This window comes from Balaenoptera acutorostrata, chromosome 4 (genome assembly GCF_949987535.1).
Source record: "Balaenoptera acutorostrata chromosome 4, mBalAcu1.1, whole genome shotgun sequence".
Taxonomy (NCBI): Eukaryota; Metazoa; Chordata; class Mammalia; order Artiodactyla; family Balaenopteridae; genus Balaenoptera; species Balaenoptera acutorostrata.
In genome coordinates this window covers 142,618,598-142,640,847 of record NC_080067.1, presented here as the reverse complement: position 1 = coordinate 142,640,847, position 22,250 = coordinate 142,618,598, and the positions used below count along the sequence as shown (strand labels likewise).

Genomic DNA, 22,250 nt, shown 5'->3' with positions numbered 1-22,250 from the left:
GGCTGATGGAGTTTCAGTCATGTTCACTGGGCTTCCAAGGATACTCTGAGCTCAGCATCATCACCACCAGCTGGAAAGGAAAAGGCAATGAAGAGGCACTCTGGCAGCTTGGATGGGAAGATCTGACACATGAGTCCAGCACTTCTGATCACATCCCACGTGATCACAGCCAACTGCAAGAGAGGGGGTAACTTGGACATCACCAACCCTGCAGGCTTGCTGTTGTCTTCAGAACAGTATCCTTAACGTGGCATTCAGAGGCCTCCACAGCACGATCTAGTCTAACATGCCTGCTTATCTTCTGCTGTAAGCCTCCAACAGCCTCGGCCAACCCTGGCAGATCCCATGCTCCTTCTGGAACGGGCCATGCCCACTGGCCAGCCTGTGCCCCTGCTCTGATCAGGGCACTGTTTCTCGTCACTCATGGTCTGAGTCCTGCTCCTCCTTTAAAATGTTGTTCAAAGGCCACCTTCCTCTTGAAGTCCCTTCATGCTGTCCTCAACTGAAAAAGATTCTTCTCTGCCCTCTTCTCCCCCCTCATACACTTCTCCTACAGCCAGAGGAGAAATATATTGGTCATGCTTCCTATTACAGCTCCTTGTTCAATCCCTTGTCAGACTGAAAGCTCTCCTTGTGTTTTGTCTTCCTCTTAATGCAGAATAAAGCCAACACACCAAAGCTTTCATCACCCATTTTTCATAGATATTCCTAGGTTTCATTTTTGTTTCTCTTCCCCACGGCTTGGTCTGGCCACCTAGAAACATCCCTGTGTCCTTTCACATTTCTGTACCTTTGCCTCTGCTGGTTTCTCTACCTGGGAGGCCATGATGGCATCTCCATCGTCTGGTGAACTGCTGATTACATCATGTGATGCATTCCTCAGCCTTCCTTCTACCATGGGTGTCCACTCCTCTGGTAGAACCTGTGCTCACCTCTATTCTAGTCCATTATCCCAACAGATGTGAATTCCTTGAGAACCAGAACATCCTGATAGGTTTTCTGGAGACATGATGCGAGCCTAATGTTTGGTGCGTAGAAGGATTAAATCAGCATTTCTTGAGTGAGGGCGCGCACCCAGCTGAGTTCATTCTTGTTGTTGGAGAACTGTGCAGATAGATTGCTTGACTCTAATGATAGTGCAGTCAGGCCTTCCCGAATGAACAGTTTCTTTTGTCATTTCATGCCCCTACTAAGATGGCAGAGTGCAAGCACATTTTTCACTTATCAAAGAGGCCCAGGGTAGGTAAAAATCTGGGGAAAACCCAAATCACATAATGAAATACCGGAGAAAAAAGAAAAGAAAAGAAGTCTAGGAAAATATATGTGAACAATGAACTTCACATTCTTGAACTGCTTCTTTTTGTAAAAAACTGAAACATCTCCAAAGAATACAGCCGTCAGAAACTTGGCCCAGGTGTATTTAATTTTCCAGAACAATATACTGATGATTATCATCTGGGAGCGTGAATTCTTAACCCTTGGAGGCCGACACCTACTGTTTGTTAACCACCCTGAAAGCTTTAGGGTTTTTGCCAAGGCAAGAAAATGTCAGGGGGTTAAAGATCGAGGTTCAGTAAACTTAGAAGAAAAGAGCTCTGGGTTGGCTTGGAGTTGGTTCAGGTAGAGGAGATGGAGCAATACTGGTAGGGTCTTCAGAAGTGAAGCAATACAGGTGGGGCCTTCAGAAAGAGTAAAAGAGAGTTGGATGCATGACAGCACCTTGCATATTTCATGGGATTAGGTTCTTGAACATCTTCTCAATCATTTGATCTGGGGCAGGAGAAGCCAGCCACATATCCATTTTTCACTTTGATTTAAAGCTTGAGTTTAGACTTCTGTTGTTCTGATTGCAATGCAAATTCAGAATATCATATATATTCTTTCAAGTTGCAATTTTTAAAGGAAACAAAGAAATAAACTTTGAGCTCTAGTGCTGGAAAGAACAGTCTGGTAGCTTTTGGGGAAGGTGCTAGTCTTTCTGCATGAGGGTTCTATCCTTGCATTGTTAGATTTTTAGTTCTCTAAAGATGCATCATGAAAGCTTGATTTTAAATGTAGGCTCGCATGTGAGATGGATGCTCATTTTTTTTTTTTTCTTTTCAAGTGAACGAGTAATTATCAAAACAGAAAAAACACGTGACTGGAGTCCTTTTAGCATTTAAGCAAGCATCCTCTGGCAGCTCACAGCCGGGCCACAGATCTAGTGGCTCTTCTCAGCCGAGAAATTCTGTGTGGTTGGGCAGGACACACCTCTTCCCATCTTCCTTCGGAAACATGATGTGGCATTTGCCACACGTCAGAAAACCTGTGTCAAGTCTCACTTCCTCAGACACCTTGAGGAAAGGCTGAGGACTATATTTTTCCCAGTTAGTTGGAAATTTCCAACAGTGTTTAAGATGGTTGGAGGGGCTACATAATTTGTAAAAGATATGAAACGCATGGATATTTGTGAGATCTCCTAATCATTTTGCAAAACTGTAGATAGGCCCAATTTCTATGTGATATTCTTTGGCACATTTGCATTTTGTCCTGAAAGCTCTAGAATGTTTTGGAATGACATTTTCCTTCGTTCTTTCTCTCATCACCACCCCCACCGTTGACTTTCCATTTGAAACTCAAGATTCTCAGGGTGGTGATATAAGAGGAAGACGCCCAAATATTTGTACCCTCTCTTTCTACAGAATTTTCTAGAAATAACAAAGGCTAGGATCTTTGTAGCATTGCTGTAGGACTCTGACCTGGGATGCAGAAGCCCTTCTGCCCTTCCCTAGCCATGCCCTGGAATTTTGTCCTAGAGACTCTTTTTAAGGTTGCACTTGAGGCTCTCATATCCTCCTGTTAGACATGTAATATACCTTTTCACATGCATCCATTTCATCATTCATTCAACAGCTATTTACCAAGTGCCTACTTTTCACTAGGCACTGGCCTTGGTAATCAGGGTATAACGGTGCACAAACCAGACACAGTCCCTGCTCTCACTGGGCTCACAGGCTGCTAGAGGAGCAATTACAACAGTCACAACAGTGAGGTGGGGGGGTGATAAATGCGGACTGAAGGGAAAACCCTGAAGAAAGAGCTATGGTTCCATGAACATGTGGAGCCACACTGAACCACGTGGAGCGTAAGACTCTGACCAAGACAATGTCTTAGGGAGGAATGTTTGAGCAGAGATTTGAAGGGCAAGTAGGAATTGTCCAGACGGAGGTGGGGTTAGGCGAAAGAGATCGTCTGGGAGGAGGAAGAGCATGAGCAAAGACCCTGTGACAGGAGTGGGCATATATTTGAATGGAGACCCTGGCTGGAGCTCAGAGTAGGTAAACGTCTGTGAGGTCAAATCATGGTGAGTGTTCTAGGCCATGCTCAAGGTTTCCTCCTTTACCTGAACAATAGGAAGCCAAGGAGGAATTTAAGGTGGAATGTTGAGTTTTGAGAAGATCATTCTGGAAACCATGGGGAAGAGATTAGGGCAGGTTCAGGGAGGATGCTGGGGAGTAGTTCATGCAAAAAATGTCAGTGTCTTGGGTTTGTAGGTTGGTGGCCATGGAATTGGAGAGAAGTGAAGAGACCTAATTATTATTAGGAGGGAAAATGGACAGGAGTTGGTGATGGGTTGGCTGTGATGTGTGGGTGGGAGGTGGAGAAAATGGGGCCAAGGATGGCCCCTCAGATTCTACTCAACAAAACTGGATGTAGGAAGGACCATTCCCTGAGAGAGGAGACACAGGAGGAGGGAAGAAGGACTGGGACTGGGAGAGAAGATCTTAAGATCAGATTTGGACAAGTGGCATTTAAGATGCCACATGGAATTTATGGTTCTGAAATCCATAGGTGAGATCTGGGCTGGAGATACACATTTTGAAGTCATCTGTAAATATCCAGTTGGATGTTCAAAATTCTCCAGGTGGGCTCAGTTCGGTTGTATTTAAGTCAGGATACTGTACTAAATTTACAAGGTAGCGAAATTACTTCACACGTCTAAATTCTCTGCTGATGCGAGGACAATTGTAAGCCTCAGTGGTCTTCACCTACTGAGGGTGAAGTAACAAACATAATTTTTACTCTTAAATCAGTATCTCTGTAAGCCTTTCTGTGTCTTGGAGCAATTCCTTTCACAAATGTTACTACCTTATCCCAAGCCACACTCAAAGAGGAAATATTGGGTTGGCCAAAAAGTTCGTTCGGGTTTTTCTGTAACGTCTTATGAAAAACCCAAACGAACTTTTTGGCCAACCCAATAAATGGTGGCAAGCATGGCGATGGGCTGAAGAAGCAGCCTGTATGGGTTTCATGTGGTGCATCTCTTGTTTCAGACATCCTTACTCAAGCACCTCATGCTCCCATGCTACATCAGTAATGCCCAGCTATTAACTGCAAAGGTTTAAAAAATCTTTAAAAAAACAATCCCCAAATTGTTTTAAAAAATGCAAAATACTTCTTCCCTCTCAACATTTTCAAGGATCCCCAAACCAATTAATATTTTGAAAAGACTTGGTCCTATAACATAATAAATTACATTCTAAAAGTTGGGTCATTGATACGGGGCATAATATTACCACTACCACCACGATTACTGACCACTAGGCTGGACATTAACTCACTTAAATCTATTTGGTAGGTGGTGTTATTTCTCCCATTTTCCAGTGAGAATATGGATGCTTTCAGAGGATACAGAGCTAGTAAATGGCAGGATAAGGATTTGAAATGAGTTGTGCCTGACTCCTAAGTCAGTGACCTTTAGCAGAGGGGGGCTCACTTTTGGGGACTTGACACTTATTTTATTACATATTTTCTTTTGCCCCATAGATGGTTCACTCTCTCCTTAGAACTAGACCTTTTGAATGGGTCTTTATTCCATTCCTGCTTTATTTAAACAGTCAAAATGTAGACTAGCCACCTGAAAAACAGGGTTTTGAAGGTGGTCTGTCAACCCATTACCCCCTCCTCTTTCTAAAGTGTCTTGAAGACAGAAGCCACCATATGAATGCTAACTATCATTGTCTTCATTCAGAACCATGAAAGAAGCTGCTGGTTGGAGATGAGTGAGCTTCTGTCTCTGAAAACTGAATTTTTGTTTCTTAGCTAACATATATGGAACCAGAACTCTTCCATGGTGGGGAAGATAAATCCCTTGACTCTGAAAAATGAATTTGAGGGGTGGTTGGTTGGAGAGCTCAGCTACTGTGTTGGGTCCTAGTCTGAGGGGTGGAAGGAAGAGAGAGAGAGAGAGAGAGAGAGAGAGAGAGAGAAGAGGAGAGGAGAGGAGAGGTACTCCTCAGATATTTGTTTCAGTTGGGAAATAGGGACATTTTATGTACGGAATCTTATACTTACCATACATAGTGCTTTTTGCCCAGAAGGCTCTCAAAAGAATGCATTCTTTTTTCTTTCTTGTCCACACCCATCAATGATAATCAGCGCCACTTGGGTGATTCTGGAAGCTAGTCTAAACCAGCTACGCTACTTAATAGTTGTGGGAATGGGTAGAAGAATAGTTTCTTCATTGAGAACTATTAGAGGAATTTATAGGCTGTCAGGGTGTAATTAGCTGTGAAAGATTTGGCAGGGACATGAAACTGACATTGTTCTCTCATCTTTTAACCCTGCCTCTTTCCCTAACTGGTACATCTTCCCCATGTCCTGGCATTGTTGTTGTGTTGTTCTGCTCTTTGAACCTCTGCCCTGGCTTGGTTGTTCTGAAACCTACTATGTTGTCGTTCCCTCTGTGTCTCTATGAGCTCTGTTAATTGCTCCTCCACTTGATACTATATTTGTTTCTCTAACCTTCCTTTCCTAAGATATGGATCCACCTGAGCAATTATGTCAGACAGGCTTTCTGCCATTTTGCATCTGTGCTTGCATGGATGTGTATGACTTAAGGCCTAAAAAAATATTTTGTCGGTTATTGGCTATAGAAAGTCAAGTTTGACCCAGTTAGAAATTATCAGCGCTACTTAAAAGAATAGGCTTATTTACCTATAGACATTTGAAATATGTATATTTGGGGGATAAAGACTACTTTGAAATTTGAGGTTCAATTGTCATGAGTTTGCTTAGGTACTCACTTTGAATAAAACTAACAGCCTGTGGAAAATTATGACTATTTGTTTCCGTTTGGATTAATGCTGCTTATAGAAAATAAGTTCCCAGAGGGCAGGGGCTATAGCTCATGGATATTTACAGCACCCGCTGTGAAAGAATGCCCTGTTCTTAGTAGACACTGAAATGAATGCTTTAGAAATAGTGATAGTTTTGCAGTTCCTCAAAAAATTAGACATAGAATTACCATATGATCCAACAATTTCACTCCTAGGTTTATACCCCAAAGAATTGAAAACAGGTACTTAAATACATGTACACGAATGTTCATGGCAGTGCTATCATGACAGCCAAAAGGTGGAAACAACCCAGATGTCATCAACAGATGAACAGATAAACAAATTGTGGTATACACATACAACGGAATATTATTCAGCCTTAAAAAGGAATGAAATATTGATACACACTACGATATGGATGAATCTTGAAAACATTATACTTAGTGAAAGAAGCCAGACACAACAGGTCCCATATTGTATGATTCTGTTTATATGATACATCCAGGATGGGTAAAGCCATAGAGACAGAAAGCAGATTAGTGGTTGCTGGAGCAGAGGAGAAGGGAAATAGGGAGTTAACTGCTTAGTGAATAAGGGGCTTTTTTTGGGTAATGAAAATGTTTCGGATCTAGAGGGAAATGGTTCACAATACTGTGACCATACTAATTGCCACTGAATTGTGCACCTTAAAATGGAAAATCTTATGTTACGTGAATTTCACCTTAATAAAAGTAAGGAACCATAGCAAACACCCACTGAGCATTTGCTGTGAAGCAGGCATCGTATTAAGCATTTCACACAATTCTCTCATTGAGGTCACATTCCCCTCTGTGATGGGTGATGAATTCCTTCCATTTTACAGATGGAGACCCTGACGGAAGCCCAGAGAAATTAAGCAACATACCCTCCTTCTGACAAACTTTCCAGAACCTCGAATTCCCAGAGTTAAGTATGGTGACTCGAAGAAACTTGGAGGTAGGTGGTTCTGAACTGCTTCAAGTTTGAAAGAACACCTTTCGGCTCTGAATTTGGACACTGGGTGGTCAGGGATTCAGAGGCTGTGGTTCTGTGTTTAAAAGGAATGTTTGCAGTTCTGGGTGGATGCAGAGGTGTGCTTTAGAATTCTTTGCGGATGATGAAATTTGAAAGGCCAGGGAGACTTCCTGGTGGGATCTCATGATTAGGGGTTTCCTGGAGGGGAGTGTAGGCAGGCTGGTGTTAGGATGGATACACAGGATCTTTCAAAGTGGCATTTGGTTCTGAATTCATACTTGACTGGTCGCTCCTCAAGTTTCCTTGTAAGTTTTTCATTTATAAAATTTTAGCATATAACCTCATTGAATCAGTGGCTAGGGATTTAAGGATCTTCAGATACGCAGGCTGTGAAATATCTGGGTTGACCGTATTTCCCATGTTCTGTTTTTCCCCTGTGGTTTGCTAAACATGATTTTATAAAGACTTTTCTATTAGGACCTGCCTACCATACTGGGGTACTTTTTTCTTTCTCCATTTATTTGCTCCCTTTCTCTCTCACTTACACATTCACTTATTCATTAACTCACTCACTTACTTATTCACTTGCTCACCCAATTTTTCCCACTAGCTCGCACATTCTTTAGTTCACTAACTCCTTGATGGATTGAGTCATTTAATCTATATAAACAATACATGAATTTACATTCCCACCAACAGTGCAAGAGGGTTCCCTTTTTTCCACACCCTCTCCAGCATTTATTGTTTGTAGATTTTTTTTTTTTTTTTTGTAGATTTTTTGATGATGGCCATTCTGACTGGTGTGAGGTGATACCTTATTGTAGTTTTGATTTGCATTTCTCTAATGATTAGTGATGTTGAGCATCCTTTCATGTGTTTGTTGGCAATCTGCATATCTTCTTTGGAGAAATGTCTATTTAGGTCTTCTGCCCATTTTTGGATTGGGTTGTTTGCTTTTTTGATATTGAGCTACCTGAGCTGCTTGTAAATTTTGGAGATTAATCCTTTGTCAGTTGCTTCATTTGGAAATATTTTCTCCCATTCTGAGGGCTGTCTTTTTGTCTTGTTTATGGTTTCCTTTGCTGTGCAAAAGCTTTTAAGTTTCATCAGGTCCCAATACAGCCACTATGGAGAACAGTATGGAGATTCCATAAAACAACTAAAAATAGAACTACCATAAAACCCAGCAATCCCACTACTGGGCATATAGCCTGAGAATACCATAATTCACAAAGAGTCATGTACCACAGTGTTCATTGCAGCTCTATTTACAATAGCCAGGACATGGAAGCAACCTAAGTGTCCATCAACAGATGAATGGATAAAGAAGATGTGGCACATATCTTCAATGGAATATTACTCAGCCATCAAAAGAAACGAAGTTGAGTTATTTGTAGTGAGGTGGATGGACCTAGAGACGGTCATACAGAGTGAAGTAAGTCAGAAAGAGAAAAATACCGTATGCTAACACATATATATGGAATCTAAAAAAAGAAAAAAAGGTTCTGAAGAACCTAGGGACAGGACAGGAATAAAGATGCAGATGTAGAGAATGGACTTGAGGACATGGGGAGAGGGAAGGGTAAGCTGGGATGAAGTGAGAGAGTGGCATGGACATATATGCACTACCAAATGTAAAATAGATGGCTAGTGGGAAGCAGCCGCATAGCACAGGGAAATCAGCTCAGTGCTTTGTGACCACATAGAGGGGTGGGATAGGGAAGGTGGGAGGGAGACCAAGAGGGAGGAGATATCAGGATATATGTATATGTATAGCTGATTCACTTTGTTATAAAGCAGAAACTAACACAACACTGTAAAGCAGTTATACTCCAATAAAGATGTTAAAAAAAAAGCAATACATGAAAAGTCACTTGTAAAAATGCAAATGGTATAAAAATACATCAAGCTAAATGTGCGAGTCCTCTTGGGCTGAGTCTCCCAGCTCTCTCTCCATCTCGTTCTGGGCTGCATCAGGACCACACCCCCTTCACAGTTCATAGTTCAGTGTGCAGGCTTCAAGACTTCTTCTAGACATTTATTTTATATGTAGATGTATACTGTAAGGGTTTCCCCACATTGTATATCATCATGATAATGGATTCCTCTTCTGGAAAGTCTTTTTAAAACAACACCTATTAAGTTTTTGACTTTTAAATGTATTTTAAAGCAGTTTTATCGTCAAACTTTGTAGAACTTTGCCAGTCACCCTAGAAATTCCCTCACTCCCACCAAAAGTAATCACTTTTATGGATATTATGGTGTTAAATTTGTTGCATCATTATGGTTTAATCCAAAGTATGCAGCCCTAAACACTATAGGTTTTGCCCATTAAAAAACGTTTTTACATTTAAACCTGAAGAACCTGGGCCCTCTGACCTGCGGAGTGTCCCCCAGGCTGGAGTTTGCTGACTGCACACTCGTGGTGCAGATCAACCTGCTCCTCTGTTCTCTGTCCTCCTGAAATTGGCATCTGGATCCAGAAGTCTTACCAGGTTCAGGTTTAGCCCCTGGACTAGAATATTGTAGGTGGTGCTGTTTTCTTCCATCACATACATGCTCATTTCTCCCTTGTTTTTTATATGGTGTACATTGTCTAGATCTATTCATTCACTGAGCACTGCAGTATGCTGATGTTCTAATTCTATCATTTAGTTTTGGTTTATCCCAGCTATATTAGCTGAGATAATTTTATAAGGAGATACCATCTTTCATCTACTATTTGGTTACCTGGTGGTATAGTTCATGTAGGAAAGTAATATAAATATTTGGCACTCTCCTTTTACTTACTTAGTTTTCAAGATAATGTATGGGTTCCTTATCATCCTTGAAAGTTGACCAGTTAGGTTTTTAAAACATGTCATTATGAGCTCATGGATTTAAACATATTTGATGAGTTTCAATCTATAGCAATTCTCATCCTTATGGGGGTTCACATTGTCCCATCTTTGACCCAGAGAAGCTCTTCAAGTTAGGCCTCTATAACCAGTTGCCCTTGTGTCTTCTTGACATGAATCTAGAACTGAGTTCATCACCATTTCTAGGCTTTTCCAGTGGACAGAGCTAGGAAAACACGTATGTATGTATATGTCTATATCTATGTCTGTTTATCTATCTATATATCTATGTATCTATGTATCTGTCTACCTATCTATTATCTAAGATAAAATGCCTTGTGAATTCACACTGATTTCTAATTCAAGTTCAAGACTACAGTGTTTGTACTTTACCTCCTCTGTATTGCATGTGTATCTCCTTTATTTCACACCAAAAACCTTAGTTCTCAAGCACACAGAATTAGAGTGGTAGAATTTGAACTTCCCATAATTACTCACTTGCTTTATTCCATAGTATATACACAACAGTCTCAGAATAACAACATAATGCTATTACCACCAATTACGATTCCTGAAAATGGTTAACTTCATTTTGTCACATATGCTACCTTCATTCTCCCTCTATTTTTTATGGTTTTACGATATACTTGTAGGCAGATCTATATTTATATAGTCATATAGACTATAAAGTCTCCCTTTATAAAGTCTCGTTAAGTTTTAGTTCTTCAAGTAACCACACGTTAAGATGCTCACCACCTGCCTTGTGTGCATGCTTCTCTAGTCATTTTCGTTGTCTGACGCTTGTGCTCTAGTAAATTCCTCAGGAAGAGCTCAAGGGAATATTTTCTGAGATTCTTCATGACGGCAACAGTTTCTCTGCTCTTTACACATGAAAGTGGTCGGTATTGCTGAACATATGTCAAATCAACGCTATGTGTGATGCGGGATTTTCCTTTGCTCTCAAGGTCACTATTTGGACAATTGGCCAAATTTGAATAAAGTCTGCATAATAGGTATTGGACAATAGTATTGTTAATTTTCTTACTTGGATAATGATATTGTGGTTATGTAAGAGAATGTTCTTGTTTTTAGGAGACACAAACTTCAGTGATTAGGGTTAAAAGTGCATCATGTCTGGAACTTATGTATCTAGCTACACACACAAGATAAATGGTAATATTTGGGGAATCTAGGTGAAAGGTACATGGGAATTCTAAATTCATTATACTATTCTTCAACTTTTCTGTAAGCCTAAAATTATGTTGAAATAAAAAGTTAAAAATGTATAGATGTGCATTTCTCAATAGACATATAAATATGTACATATGCCTATTTATGCTAGCATTCATAACTTTACTGGTACAATTTTACTGTATCTTTTGAGTTACATATTTTTTCAAAGATAAGTAGTAGAGACTTTTCATGATGTTTAAGAACTTATTAATATATTTGGCACGATAAAATATGGCGTCTCAATGATGGATCCAGAAAATATGCAGGGAAGAAAGACATAAGTGTCTTATTTGTGAAGAAAAAGAATCCATTGACAATGCAGAGATACAGAGATTCATTCTTGATTCATTTTTCGTAGATGTTCATTTCCGCCATATTTTCTTAATCATTAGCTGAGACCTTGTTCCTTTCTTCGGCTACTTTTTTCCTTTAAAGACAAATAAACATGACCAGACTTTTATTATTATTTTGCATTGAGTGTCCCAAGAAGATTTAGATTGGTGGTTTCAAAGTAAACAAACAAGGGACAGATGCGAGGGAATTGCATAACTAGATGGACTTTAGTGTGTATCAACTTTCTTAGGCAAATTCATAAAAAAACAAGTTTCTCCTCACTGTACTCTGTCCTTAGGGACTAATGTTCTAAAAAGGGGGAACAATTTCCCAGTACAATTAACTCTGGGAAGATGTTATGGATTTTAGAACCATTTCACGTCCTTGCTATTTTTTTAAGGCTTATGGAGACAGACCACTGTGTAGCTAGTGAGGTGTGTGTGTGGGTGCTCCCTGATGGGTTATGTTCTTGTCCTGATATCGTGGGCACAGGTGGTTGTAAATGCCCTCATGCTTGGATATCCTGGTTCCTTTGTCCAAAGTATGTTCATCTTTTCCACTAGATGTCAAATTCTTGAAAAGTGGAAGCACGCCTTAAAGATATGACACAAATCTTCGTCATCTGCAGCTCACAAATGGGCTGTCTTTGAAGCTTGTTTCTATGGCAACAGCTTGAAATTCAAAATTGCATTTTTCTATGGACACATGATAGTTAGGTTCCCAGGCCAGCTGACTGAAATTTGCCAAGGCCGCCATGTTAATTTCTGTAGTATTGAAACAACACTACAGACCCTAATCACCAGGTGTGCCTGTGTTCTAGAGAAGTGTCTCTCAATCGGGCCAGGGAAGGCAATTTCTTAAGGCCCTGCTGGCTGCATACCTAACACTATCCCTGCACTAATATTCTTGGAGCGTAGCTCTTTTCTTAACTCCTCGGCTCAATGGCGTGCATGCTCCTGACTGACTACCAAACATAGGCACGCTCTTCAGGAAGTATTCAAGGCCTTCAACCGCATGCTCCATCTTTCCCGTCCCACTGTGTGCTACTTCCCCACCTGGACACATGCCATCTGAAGCCTTGCCTGAACATGCCCCAGGCTTCCTTGGTTTCCCACCTTCGCTTATGCTGTTCTTGGCACCCCAAATCAGTTCCCATTTGTGTCTTCCTTAGAGATGCCTCTTCTTTGCTGGCTCATCTCATATGCCACCTCCTTTCCTGATTTCTCCCAACTAGAATGCATCTTTCCCTTTTGTGTACACCCTCATCCTGTCTTATGACATATAATATGATTTTTATGGGATAATGTTTTTTAGACTATTGTCAATTATACCTGGAGGGCGGGGATCCTTGTTTTACCCACCGCTGAGGGTCCAGCAATGCCTAGCACTGTGCTTGGGGTATGGTGGCTACACAACAAATCTTAAGGGTTTTGAACAGCTTCCCTGCCTCCCGGCCGCCCCCCACCCCCATCATCCTTATACTGGGAGGGGGTGGGCTGCATGTGCAAGTGCTGGTAGGAGGCCAGGGAGGGGAGCTGTGTTGCTTTCCAAACATTAATGTCCACAGACAGCTCTAAGTGCTGTCTACCTTTGGCTCTGAGTCAGGTATAATAAAGCAAAATCAGCCATTACGAGTAATGCTTTCTAACTTTTGATGTAAGACTCACAAAAGGCGCTTGCTATCCATGACTGGTGTCAGATACAATAAGTATAATTAATTTCTGGAAACACATAGATGAAATTACTCAAATCATGGCTTAATTTGTTTCCAACCCTCCGACTTTCCTGGGCGGAGATCAGACCACGTGGCCCTTTGCTGCAGGAGACACCTCGAGCAAGCTCTTCTCCCAGGTTTGGCTGTAGGAACAGTGACTCTTTCTGGGCCTTTTAAACTTGAAAGTGGAAAACATTGGGCTCTCCATATCCATCTCCTGGGGACTCACTGAAAGCAAGTTTATTTGAGCAGGAGAGGTGACCTTTCTTTTCGTCTCTGATTGTATTTTCACATCTAATAAAGTCAAGAGTGGACTTTGCACCTGCTTCCCTGAGTACAAATTCAATGGGACCACAGTCCTGGAAGTGAATGGCACTGAGTTCTTTCCTCCAAGTTAGTATTGCCAAGGAACTCCTTGCCAGCCTTGGTGAGCTGCCCTGACTTGCTGGGGGTCACATCATGGCTGAGTGTCAGCGGCTGGGTGAGAACCAGCTCTGCTAGGATCTTTTCTACCTCATGGACTTCTCTCAAATACTCCTCCAGGTGAGATTCTTTTTACTATTTCATAGATTCCATGATGGAAAGATTTGGTCAACAAGACCATGAAGTCCTTGCATCTATTTAACTAATATTTATGGAGGGCTTACTATAGGCCAGGCACTTTCTAGGTGCTAGGAATACGATGATGAACAACACATACATAATGCCTGCCCTGGCGAATCTTCCAGTTTACTGGGCCAGCCAGATACTAGAAAGGATAGTTTAATGAATTTTGATGAGTGTTGTAAAGGTCAAGTGTAGGGTGCCTGGAACCTCTAACTGAAGGGGCAGGGTTAGGCTGGAGGAAACTGAACTTATTTTAAGTAAAAGGAACAGCATGTGCAAAGGCCCGGAGTTCAGTGAGAGCTTTTTCTCTGCTTACCCTCATGTCCATAGTTACTCTAGACTCCTTCATGGCCACACCCTGCTTCTCTCTCCAGCCTCATCTCTCCTGCCTGCACGCTAAGATACACCTCAGCATTGTTTTTCAATTCTTTGCCCAAGCTTTTCTTTATTTTCATGCCTTTGCACATTCTGTCGCTCTACTGGAAATGTGAATTGCTTCCAGCTCCACTCATGCATTAGGATTCAGCTTTCAGTCTGACCCTCCTGGACTGTTATAGCTAATTCTCCTATAAGATATCATAACACCCTATGTATACTTCCACAGACGTCAATGTACTTGTATATTTATCTGTGTCCCTTGCTGGCCTGTGAGCCTTCTTTGGGGGTCAGAGGTGTGTCTTATTTGTCTCACTGTGCCTCACACAGTGTGGAACTTGATAGTTACTCCCAATACATGTTTGTTGTATCAACAGACAAAGAGATATAGGTCTCTTGACTCCAGCCCAATTCTCCTTTCTGCCTCCTTCTTTTCCTTTCTGTTGTCTGTTGCTCCATACATCTATCCTTCCTTCTATCCATCCAACAGATATATTTGAGAATCTGCTATGAGCTTGGCCTTGAAGCTGCTCATGGTCCAGCATAAGAGTTGGATGGGCAATTGGATAAAAGATAGTTTAACAGGGTCCTTGATGTCATAGGAGTTTAAACAAAGAGCTCCAGAGCGTCAAAGGTGGATCCATATGTCTGTCTGGGATAATCTGGGAAGGCTTCACCAAGGTAGTGCTGTCTGAGCTGGGTCTTGAGAGCTGAGGGAGATTTGCCCAGTGAGGAGCTGTGGAAAGTAAGAAGTTCAATGTTCACGGAATGGAGGGTGTATACCTGTGGGGGGTATGGGGAGTGAGGATAGGGAAGGGTGGGTGGCAAGAAGAGAGAGGAGTGAAGGCCCCATGGAAAACACTCTTGCTTGCCTCTATAAGCAATATGAGTTTTATTGTGTAAGCCCTGGGAACCCTACTGAGGTTTTTCAGCAGGGGAAATCTCTGTTTTGTAGGAAGCTGATGGTACCTCCCTGGGGCCATCCTAAGAGAAATCCAGGAGATAACAAAGGCAGACCCTGCAAGTGGGTTTTCAGTGCTGGTCTGCCATGTGGTCCCCTGTTCCTCAGCTGCCTTCTCTTTCAGCATCCCCTAGTCTGGGGATCACCACAGGAGGAAAGAAGAAAAGGTTAGAGGGGTAACCGGCTCATTTGCAAGTATTTGTCTGTCTCTTTTACCTCTGGAGGAATGGCACTTTTGAAATAATAGTGATTGCCAGCCCTTTATGTTACTTATTAGGCATCCCATTTCCCTTAATAATCCTTACTAGTCAGAGACTTTATTGTTTGGCACTGACTTAAAAATATGCATACCAAGTCTTCCTATTTCAGAGCTGATGAAAGGACTCATTCTTCCTGGACTCCTCTTGTTGTTATAACAACAATGGTAAATCTCTGCTGACTGATTGGAGGAGGCCATTGAACTTGACAGTAACAATTACTGAACAGAATGTTTACATCAGGGTACCCGTGAACCATCCAAGTGCTTCAACTGCATAATTAACAGGACCAGCTAAAATTCTACATCATTGTCATAATATTTACTCTGAAAACTCACAGTTGGACTAAAGTTTCTATTGCAGGCTCTGCTGACATCAAGGAATCTTAGACTTCCTTTTTGACAGGGAGGTTTATGGGGACCATACATCGGCAACCAAAACACAATTCCTCTTGCAGATGCTCATTGAATTCATGGACTATTAACGATTGATGTTGGATTAGAGATCATCTATTCAGTTGTTTCTAAACTTGGCTGAACCACAGAATCTACTGGGGAGACTTTAGAAATTTGGCAACCAGGATGTTGTCGATATATTTTCTTAAATGCAAAGGTTATTCTTCCAGTTATGAGAACTGCTGATCTCATTTTGAGGATGCTGAGGGCTACAAGATTGAAGTCACTTGGAAGGTTAAACCAACCCAGAAGTCTCCTCGGCCTGTCTGAGTGGAAGAGATGGATACTAGTGACCCCTGGGGAACACTTTTGTTAATAAAATGCTTTTGTTAAAAAAGTCTCAATTTTGACTTCAAGGGAGGCACCTTCACAGTGTTCCTAAGAGTGGATTCTTTGACTGCCCTCATAGAAACTCTCTCGGGTACTTGTTAAGAATGCAGAGTCCTGGGATCTCCTGTAGACCCACTGTATCAAAAGCTCTGAGGGTGGGGCCCCAGGAATCTGTACTTAAATCTACCCTTCATGTGTTTCTGATGCACATTAAAGTTGGAGAGCCATTGGCTTTTCTCTCCTTTTGTATCAATTGGCACCTCCCTGTTTGTGGCTGATACTCAGTGCCAGTTGACCTCACGGGAACTGAAATGTGCAAACCAGGAACACGTCCAGTGCTCATTCCTTGTGCCATTTGACGCTGTGGACTGCACACTCTTGAAATGCTCTATCCGGTGATTTCCATGTCCACCCCCCTTTCTCTATATCATCCTCTGTCTTGCTATATCATCCTTGGACTTACCTCTTTCTTGGACTCCTCTTCTTCCCCCGCCCCTCCTGAGCAATCACACATCTCTCTTGATTCCTTTACAATAGCAGTGATGATTTCTGACTGCCTTTCACCAGCCCAGACTCATTCCCTGAGCTTCAGCCCCACCTGTACAACAACTTGTCCAGTACCTGCATTTGGATGTCCCACGGTCCCCTCAAATCCACCTGGCTGAATGGAGCTCTTGAACCTCCCTGAACACCTGTTCTCTCTCCACTACTTGAGTTGATGGTGTTGCCATTCATCCACTTACAACCCCAGACTCTTTCCTTTCACTTTACCTCCATCCATGAGCAAACCCTGCTGATTCGGGCTGTTAAATATACCTGAGTCAATTATATCTCAATAAAACTGGAAAAAATATAACAAATCTATTGTCTCTTTTCTCTCCTTTATGCTATTGACTTACCCCAGACCTCCATCATCTCTCACCTGGGACTTATGATATCCTTTCTAAGCTTATCTTCCCACCAGTCTTGTTCTCCCTAATCCGTCAACCACATTGTCTCCAGAGTGATCTTTTAAACATCTGGCCACACCACTCCTTGTGATTAATACCCTTTAGAAACTCTGCATTGCCTTCAGGACTCCTTAGTGTGCTACTCAAGGTCTTCTAAGCTCTGCCTGTTCCTCCATTTAGCGCCTGTTCATCACTTCCCCTCTCTTTCCCTGGGACTTTACATTCTAGCCATTCTGAGTTACTCTGCTCCCTGGAGCCTTGAGGCATTTTCAGAGGAAATTCCCAATACCTGGAACATCTTTCTATCACTCTTTCTTTCTCTCTCCCTTTCTATCTATCCATTGAGTCCCTAAGCATCCTTCTAGATGCAACTCTGTCCCTCTGAAACCTTGGTTGACCCTCTGGCAGGGGTGTGGCCTCCACACTGTTCACCATCCCATCCTGTCCCCACCTCCATCATAAATCCGTGTGTGAAGATTTGTTTGCACGCCTACTACCCCTCCTTGACTAGACCCATCTATTACGTCCAGTGCTGAGAATTGTGACTGGTTCTTAGTAGGTCCTTAATTAACACTTCTTGGGTGAATGAATGGATGAATTATTCATAGTGTCTGACTTTTAGAACCATATATCATATAAAAATCTATACTTTTATTTTAGCCGTTCTTCCCATTTATGAAACACATGTCATGAGTTCATGCGCTGGCAGTAGAGTTCATAAAAATAACTATGCATTCTGATTAATTGACTCATATTACCTAATTAATTTACCCATTAAGGGGTCAGCCAGAATCTGGGCATGAAGCAAATATACTGTGGCATGGATCAACATTACAACCAAGTCCCTTAAGAAGCTGATAGGAAGGGGTTTTAAAAAACAACCAAGGTTACTAGGCATTACTTCATCTTTTACAACACATTGGACACTTTTTTTTTTTAAACCAAAGGAAACCATATTTCATCATGGTAAGGAAGAATCATGCTAATAATGGAAAACAAAATTATTCTAACATTTTAGCTAAAATCATAGTGTCAGCTCTAAGTAAAAAGAAGTTTGAGATGCCCAAGTGGGTCTATATTTTCTTGGTCCTTTTGTCCACTGAAGGATGCCTTGAGTGGCTGGAGCCGAGTCCATCAGCAGGCAGGGAAGTGTTGGGGTGAGACAGGGGTGTGGGATGGAGGAAGCAACACATCAGTGACACATCCTGGGAAATAATTAGGTTTGAGCACAACACGCTTAGACTACAAAGCTGTGAACATGTACTGACTTGTCCTCTAGGCCAGGCATGGGGTTTTGTGTTTTATATAACCTATGCCATTCAATCCACTCCACCGCCCTATGAAACTACGATGAATTTCTTAATTTTACAGATGTGGGAGCTGTTAATTGATTCTTGGTAGTTCAGGAAGTAGCTGAGGAATTAGAAAACATGCACCTGATCCATTCCCTCATTAAGATTCAGAAGGGATGGCAGTTAGCTTGCCTGAACTCAACGGGAAGAGACACAGCTCACAATTCCTCTGTCTTCTTGTCTCCCAATAGACTGTCCCTTGATTCTCTCAGAACTCATGCCTCTTGGGTTCCCACTCCTTGCCCAGATGGCACAGGTGGCTGTATTGGGCTGCAGAGCAGCCCAGACTGACACAGCTGCACTCTCTTTGCAGAAGGGCTTGTCAGCTGAAAACATCTCTGTCAAGCTCACGGTGGGAGAATGGAGTGTGGTGTCTGACCTCAAAATGCCCTGTTCCTTCTACTCCTGCTGGCTATGGACATTTGTGACTTTCATGACATCAGAGACTGGTGTTAGAGTAGTAGGGGTGTTAGAATAGTAGTGGACCAGAGCATCAGTTCCTCTTAATTCCCAGATGAGAACACTGGGTCCCTGGGGGGGTGGGGGGTGAACTTGCTTGTCCAAAGTCACAACAGTGCGGGTGTGGAAGGTGAGAGTTCCCTAACACGCCAGGGCTCTTGTCCCTGCACTGCCAAGGCTCTACTACATGCCAAGTTCACCAGCACTCTCTTTCCTCCCTGCCCAGTAGACAGTAGGTATCATTTTTTTTTTTAATTTTTAAATTTTATTTTATTTACTTTTTTATGCAGTAGGTTCTTATCAGTCATCAATTTTATACACATCAGTGTATACATGTCAATCCCAATCGCCCAATTTATCAAACACCACCATCCTCACCCCCCCGCGGCTTTCCCCCCTTGGTGTCCATACGTTTGTTCTCTACATCTGTGTCTCAACTTCTGCCCTGCACACTGGTTCATCTGTACCATTTTTCTAGGTTCCACATACATGCATTAATATACGATATTTGTTTTTCTCTTTCTGACTTACTTCACTCTGCATGACAGTCTCTAGATCCATCCACGCCTCAAGAAATGACCCAATTACGTTCCTTTTTATGGCTGAGTAATATTCCATTGTATATATGTACCACATCTTCTTTATCCATTCGTCTGTCGATGGGCATTTAGGTTGCTTCCATGACCTGGCTATTGTAAATAGTGCTGCAATGAACATTGGGGTGCATGTGTCTTTTTGAATTATGGTTTTCTCTGGGTATATGCCCAGTAGTGGGATTGCTGGATCATATGGTAATTCTATTTTTAGTTTTTTAAGGAACCTCCATTCTGTCCTCTATAGTGGCTGTATCAATTTACATTCCCACCAACAGTGCAAGAGGGTTCCCTTTTCTCCACACCCTCTCCAGCATTTATTGTTTGTAGATTTTCTGATGATGCCCATTCTAACTGGTGTGAGGTGATACCTCATTGTAGTTTTGATTTGCATTTCTCTAATAATTAGTGATGTTGAGCATCTTTTCATGTGCTTCTTGACCATCTGTATGTCTTCTTTGGAGAAATGTCTATTTAGGTCTTCTGTCCATTTTCTGATTGGGTTGTTTGTTTCTTTAATATTGAGCTGCATGAGCTGTTTATATATTTTGGAGATTAATCCTTTGTCTGTTGATTCGTTTGCAAATATTTTCTCCCATTCTGAGGGTTGTCTTTTCGTCTTGTTATGGTTTCCTTTGCTGTGCAAAAGCTTTTAAGTTTCATTAGGTCCCATTTGTTTATTTTTGTTTTTATTTCCATTACTCTAGGAGGTGGATCAAAAAAGATCTTGCTGTGATTTATGTCAAAGAGTGTTCTTCCTATGTTTTCTTCTAAGAGTTTTATAGTGTCTGGTCTTACAACAGTAGGTATCATTTTATTGATTGGTGCCTAATTCAGTGATGCTCTTGCAGCACCCCTGGTCTGCACTTTTGCCTTGAAGTTGAGTTGTTTCCTACACTCTCAGGATGAGGTTCTCACAGTCAGGTTCTAAGCCTCTTTCCTATTCATTTCTCCCTCCTCCTAGGTCTTTTGGCCTTTTCCACAACATACCTTCCACGCTGGTGCTTTTCAAACACAGCTTGTAATTTTTGTCCCTTGCTGAAGCTATTTTCCCTGCCCAAACACCCTCCTCTCCTCTCCTCTCTCTGTTTTTTGATCATTAATAAGAATCATACTACTTTAAAAAAATACTTTATTTTTTATTTCTAATTTTTATTTGGTTGTGCCACATGGCTTGTGGGATCTTAGTTCCCTGACCAGGGATCGAACCTTGTCCCTGAAAGTGAAAGCACAGAGTCCTAACCACTGGACGGCCAGGGAATTCCCGAGAATCATACTACTTTTAAGATACCCTCTCCAACCACTTCAGACCACAGGGAATCCTTATGTCAATAGTCATGGCAACTCCATTCTTTGAAACTCAGTATATCCTGGCTAGGCCAGTGTTTTCCAGAGTAATTCCTGGAAGATGTGTCTCTCAAAAGATACCTTTCTCCCTGTATTCTGCTCCCCCTGAAGAATGGGTCCATGACTAAGTCTGTGAAATGCCAAATGTTTTCTCTGCCTCACGGAGACTCACATTGCATGTCAGCACACTAAGCCTCTGAGAAGTTCTGCATTATAGAAACGGGCTTAGCTTTTTCAACCCTGTACTTCCCAAATTTATGTCCTTGGAACCTTTCATCTATGTGACTCCGTTAGCATCCTATTGAATGCTTTTTGGGGAATGCTCTTCTAGGAAGTTTACGACACACAATTAGAAATTTATAGGACTTATCTTCCCAGTCACACTGTGTAAGTTTCTGTGCTTCTTTATCTCTCCCAAATGACCAATAGAATGTTAATTTATTTCTTTCTTTTTGAGAAGTTTATGTTGTGGCAAGCACTAAGAAAGGTTTGCTTGTTTGCCAGTATGGAGTCTTGGTGCAGAAAAGAATTCTTTTCATGCTGGGATAGAGCAAAGATAAGGAGTGGTCAGCAGGAAAGGTAGAAATTGTCCAGAGATGAGAACAACTTAGACTCTAAAGTTGTCATGAACTGTAAATGAGGTTAGGTTTAGAAAGGCCAAATCTGGGTTCAAGATGGCGGAGTAGAAGGACGTATGCTCACTCCCTCTTGTGAGAGCACCGGAATCACAACTAAGTGCTGAACAGTCATTGACAGGAGGACACTGGAACTCACCAAAAAAGATGCCCCACATCCAAGGACAGGAGAGAAGCTGCAATGAGATGGTAGGAGGGGCACAATCATAATAAAATCAAATCCCATGGCCACTGGGTGGGTGACTCAGAAACTGGAGAACACTTATACCACAGAGGTCCACCCACTGGAGTGGCTTCCCATTCCCACATCAGGCTTCCCAACCTGGGGGTCTGGCAACGGGAGGAGGAATTCCTAAAGAATCAGACTTTGAAAGCTGGCAGAATTTGATTGAGGATTCGACAAGACTGGAGTAAGTGGAGACTGCACTCTTGGAGGGCACGCACAAAGTACTGTGCACATTAGGACCCAGGGGAGGGAGCGGTGACCCCATGGGAGACTGAACCGGACCTACCTGCTAGTGTTGGAGGGTCTCCTGCAGAGGTGGGGGGTGGATGTGGCTCACCATGGGGACAAGGACACTGGCAGCAGAAGTTCTGGGAAGTACTCCTTGGCATGAGCCCTCCCAGAGTACTCCATGAGCCCCACCGAAGAGCCAGGTAGGCTCCAGTGTTGGGTCACCTCAGGCCAAAAAACCAAGAGGGAGGGAACCCAGCCCCACCCA

At 42.1% G+C, this 22,250-nt stretch overlaps 1 protein-coding gene across 3 annotated transcripts in view; it reads left to right on the top strand.

Moving 5' to 3' along the window:
- Positions 1-22,250, top strand: part of SETD4 (SET domain containing 4) — a 430,129-nt gene that overhangs the window by 180,459 nt on the left and 227,420 nt on the right. For all 3 annotated transcript variants that reach the window (XR_009008193.1, XR_009008194.1, XR_009008195.1), the window contains exon 15: positions 6,961-7,073. The gene's annotated coding sequence lies outside the window, so the exon portion shown is untranslated. The remainder of the gene's footprint in view (positions 1-6,960; positions 7,074-22,250) is intronic.